The 5,027-nt window shown below is 45.5% G+C and overlaps 1 long non-coding RNA gene across 1 annotated transcript; it reads right to left on the bottom strand.

The window, feature by feature from the left end:
- Positions 1 to 585: 585 nt before the first annotated feature.
- LOC111738566 lies at positions 586 to 3,592 on the bottom strand. Its single transcript, XR_002779884.1, has 2 exons — positions 2,008 to 3,592; positions 586 to 792 (listed from the first exon to the last, which is right to left on the bottom strand). It is a non-coding gene; the product is annotated as an uncharacterized LOC111738566 (long non-coding RNA).
- Between the last annotated feature and the right edge of the window lie 1,435 nt (positions 3,593 to 5,027).

Below are 5,027 nucleotides of genomic sequence, written 5' to 3' on the forward strand. Positions count from 1 at the left end.
TACAAACTCAAAAACAGAGGCACATAGAAATAAAGACACATCCAAACATAAACAGGCACAGTGGTATACAAACTGAGAAACATCTACGGACATATGCGCAGACACAAACACACACAGACATAGATACACACATACCTGTGCACAGAGAGACACACACAAACAAGCACAGACACATAAGCATGCATTCACAGACAGTCACACACAGACACGCCAAACCTGAGTGTGTGGTAGACTTTACAAGGGTCAGGGGCCTGGAGAAAGTTTTCAATGCAAACAATTTATAAATGAGCGTTAAGTATCTTCCTTTAAGGTCCCCGGAACATTCTTCCTTTCTTCCCTTCTTTCATCTCCCCACTCCCAAATATTCTTCTCCACTTTTTTCTTATCAGAACAACTCATTTCTTCCCAAACCCCCATTTCAAAGTCTGCTCTGGATATCCCTTTCATCTCTCTCATGCATGTGCTCTGCCTTCCAATCTGGTCTCTTCCTCTCACTTATCAACAATAACTCGAAAAATTCAGCCCCTCATTTTTAAAAACTTTTTAAATAGAATTCTAGACTTACAGAAAAGCTGCAAACGCAGCAGAGTGTTTCCATAGCGTCTTTTATAATGATGCTACAATGACCCAAACTGAGAAATTAACCTGGGTACAATATTGACTAACCCATGGAACTCATTCAGATTTCACCAGTGTGCAACATCTTTTTCCGTCCAGGGTCCCACATTGCATTGGGTCATCACGTCTCCTTGGTCTCCTCCAGTCTGTGACAATTCCCCAGTTCTTCCCCGTCTTTCATGATTTTGACACGTAAAAAAAAAAAAAAAATACTAGTCAGGTATTTTGTAGACTGTCCCTCAGTTTGGGTTTGTCTGACGTTTTCTCTTGATGTGACAGGGATTCTGGGGAAGGGAACCATGAAGGTGAAGGGCCCTTCTCATCAAAATGACCAGGGGTTCATAGCAATGTAACTTTTTACTGGTGATAAGTTAGGTGTCTGTAATTAATATGGACTCATGGGTACTTATTTTATTTTACGGCTTATGATTCAATACTATCAGTATCTCGTCGCTCAAAATTTTCCAGCTTTGGCCTTGAGGTGCTCTTTAAGCTTGACTCCTAAATCCTTTCAATAAGCCCCCGATTTTGTTGAAGAATGCTCCAATTTCCGGCACCACAAGATGTTCCAGGCTCATCTTGTACTTTCCCTGCCCCAGCTCTGGAATCAGCCACTTGTCTAAGGGGGCCTGGTTCCTTTTATTGGAGAACCAGAGTTTAGAAACCAAAATCTGCATGCTGGGTGTGCTCATTGCTACTGGAAAGTCTTGCTTCTAGGCCCTCTCACTGTTCAGGGCTTAGAAATATATTACGTATACCAATCCACACATATATGCACATCTAGTATATTTATATGTCTCTATATATTTTAACATTTTATATATTATATATAAATATTAATATTTTTATATATAAACATGTATATTTTAATATTTTAATTTTTTCATAGCAATACTACTGATCTCAATTCATCACTGTGGGGTCAATCTTGCCTCCCTCCTTATTTGTAAATTTCTTTATTTATAACTTTGTTTTTTAATTGAAGGGCTGATCCTTAAATCTTGAGAAGTTGCAAAAAAAAAAATGTTTCCATCTCATCCCTCCCCTTACCCTTTCTCCTCTGGAAATGGCTGACATGAGAATACAACATTGAACGCTAGATGTTGTTGTCAGAAGCTAGATAAAAGAGAACCCAGCAGACTCCGTAGTCCTTCTTAGTGCAAAAAGAACTAATTACACACTTCCTATTTCATCGGCAGTGGGGGTGCATGAGGGTTAGCCCAGGCTCTGGAATGTGAGCTCCTCGTTCCAGCCAAATGAGTCAGTTGAGATGGGAATACAAATTTATTTGAGCAGTTCTGTATCAATATGGGTCTGGGGAAAAAGAAAAATGGTTTGCCTGTTTTCTGCTCCATCCCCCTGGACAAGGTCGCCCAGTGGTCCTCTTACCTGGACTACTGTCCTTGCTCCTGGAAGAACCTTGCCCCTTGCTGGCTGCCTTCTTACGTCCTCATTGATTTCTGTCCCCTCCTCCTCCCAACGAGTATGCCGTTCCCTTTCCCTCCCATTTCCCATCTTTATTTCCCTTTTCGCAGACTGAATTTTCACCAAAAAGCAGGTTCTAGCAGAAACCTTCCACGGCTGGATCTTCAGAATCTTTTCAGTCAGAAAAGCCATTTTCCTTTATTTTGTCGTCTGAGGTTTGGTTTTTCTCTTCATTTCCCTGTTCTTGGGGGGATTTTCTGTTCTTCTGTCCTTTCATAACAGCTTGGAGTTATTCAGCGTGAAAACCTCAAGGAATGCTCTGCCCAAAACTCAAATTTTGCCCACCACACTCCAGATATGTGAAAGATAAGTCAGGAAGGGCAACAGGCAAGAGTTGCTCACTCTGGGGGATGTGGGGAGCGCTTATTATTTGAAACTCAAAAGCCTCACTCTTTTACCTCCCACTGGGAAGCAAGAAATAAGCCCGTTCCAGGTATTCTTCTTCTTCGTTATCGATGATTCCAGAAGCACACAGGCCTGTTTGACCGGGAGCCTGCCACTGCCATGGCCAGGGGTGGGGGCCACCTTCACGGCGGCCTGGCTGACCAGGAATGAACCCAGAATACCCCGGAGTGAGATGACGTCAAGTCAGTGAGGGAGGGAGCTTCGGGAGAGCCCATATTTTCTTAGCCGTATCCAGGAAGCCTAGATGGGAAGGTCTTGGCAGCCCCAAACCTCCTGAGGAGCCAACTGGGCAGCTTCATAGGGGGCAGTTTCATGGCAGGGGGGACCAGGGGTGTGCCAGGTCATCGTGGGCAATGAACCGACAAGGAGACAAGAACTCATTTCAAGAATTCCAAGAATACTATCCTTTCTCGGAAGGAATGCTTAGCAAAGTCACCTAGGGCTGGCAGGAAGGGAGGGTGAGTAATAAAGATAGCTCTGGGGACTTGCTGAATAGCGGTGGTTATACTAATAAGAAGGAGACAATGATGACAATGACAATGACGAGGAAGGTTGCTGGAATTTAATTCAGTTCCTCCTGATGAGCCAGGCAGTGTGCATGAGTTTACTGTGCAAATCTACCTCACTGAATTCTCACAAAGATTGTGTCAGGCAACTACCGTCATTAGTCCCATTTACATCTAAGAAACCGAGGCTCTGAAGAGATTAAGTATAGTGCTTGGGGTCACAAAGGTACAAAGTGGTGAACGCTGGATTAAAATCCTGACCCTGCTCTCTGAAATACTTTGCTCTGTGGTCTTCTAGGGAGAGTCCGTCTCGTAAGCCATAGGACTTCGGTATTGCTGAGCTGGCGTTCAGGTAGCTGTGACTGATGCTTTAGCGCAGGTGCTCACAATGTTGATCAGATGGTCCAGAGAAGGGAACCCAAGGCCCCGCCCACTACGAGGCTGCAATCTAAAGGTAGAGAGACACGTGCAGGGCCATCTGCAGGACCAGGCTGTGGTCACTGCACCAAGGCCAGGGGCCATCTATGCGAGTATCCGAGGATTCGGCCGGTGTTGGAAATAGAGCCATGGCAATGGAGGACAGGTATGCCAAGCAGAGGGACCAGCATGAGCCAAAGCAGGAAAGCATGAAGTGGCATGGCATGGGCCTAGAAGGACAAGCAGTTTGGGATGGCTGGGAAAGAAGGTCGTAGGTGAAGGGGAGGATAAGAGCAGCAGCTGAAGAGATAAGCAGGCGCCCTGCGTGAACCGGCTAAGCCCGGTGTTGAGGAATGTGGGCTGTAGATCCAGGAGGACCTGGGGGTGAATTCCAGTTCCGCCACATACTAGCTGTGTCACCACGGGCCATGTTTTAGAACTTTTCTGAGTTTCGGTTTTCGTATTTGGAGAACAGAGGCCAATGATACTATGTTTATTAGGATGAGGAAACGGAGGCTCAGAGAGCCTAGGTTCCCTGGCCAAGGGTCGCGGAGTCGAATGAATTTGCCAGGATGCACATCTGCTTTCCATCACATGTACAGCCTTCTAGCTCGTAAAGCTCCTCCGTATTCTCACTTAATTTCACTGATTGCAGATCACTTAACCATGTTGGCGTTGTAATTTTTCTGTACCTGTCGTTCCCAGCCCATGTGGCCCTTTGTCCTACTCTACCATCGTCACATGGCGGAACAATAGTTATGCAAGGGTCTCAGACTTGCCAGTGTATCAGGAATCCCCAAAGTGCAGAGGTCTGGGCCCCGTCCCAGACGTATTGAACCAGAATCTTCAGGACTGCACCATGATCTTGCTCTCTTGTCCAGCTGAGGATTGAACCGTCCCAGAAAAGTGTTTCTTGAGTGAGTAAGTGAGCAAATCACCTACTAGATGTATTCATCAGGATAGGCTAGTACATGCTGTGACAGCCATCAACCCCCAGCTCGCAGGGGCTTAAAATAAGAAAGGTTTGGCTTTTTTTCATTCACATCGTATGTCTCCGATGGATTGGCTGAGGGTTCTGCTCAATAGAGCAGCAGCCCAGGAGTGACACATATTCCCTCCATTCACACTCCTCGGCTAGGACTAGTCACATGCCCCCGCCCAAGTGGACCAGGAAGTGCAATCCTGCATACATGCCCAGAGGGTGGGAGACCAGAAGTCATGGGCGAACAGCACAGATGACCACCAGACTCTATGATACTGGCGTCATTAACTTCATTTTTATTTCCAAGTGAGACTAAAGAAGCTTGTTCAAGGCCAGATAGCAAATATGGAGCTGGATTTGGCTCTTTTTCTATATTTTTCCTGGATCAAGGCCATAATTTTTTTTTTTTTTAATGTAATGAGGCAGGATGGCACACAGCTTTAAACTCTGTGGTTAAAAGTCTAGGATCTGGATTGCCTCCAGACCTTCAGCTCTGCCACTTACCAGATGTGTGAGCTGGGCAAGTAACAGAACTACTTTGTGCCCATCAGAGAGATGGTCAAATGATGGGAGGGGCTAAGAAAGGATGTGTTTTCTGGAATGAAGTGTTCGAA

Source organism: Pteropus vampyrus, unplaced genomic scaffold (assembly GCF_000151845.1).
Source record: "Pteropus vampyrus isolate Shadow unplaced genomic scaffold, Pvam_2.0 Scaffold40, whole genome shotgun sequence".
Taxonomy (NCBI): Eukaryota; Metazoa; Chordata; class Mammalia; order Chiroptera; family Pteropodidae; genus Pteropus; species Pteropus vampyrus.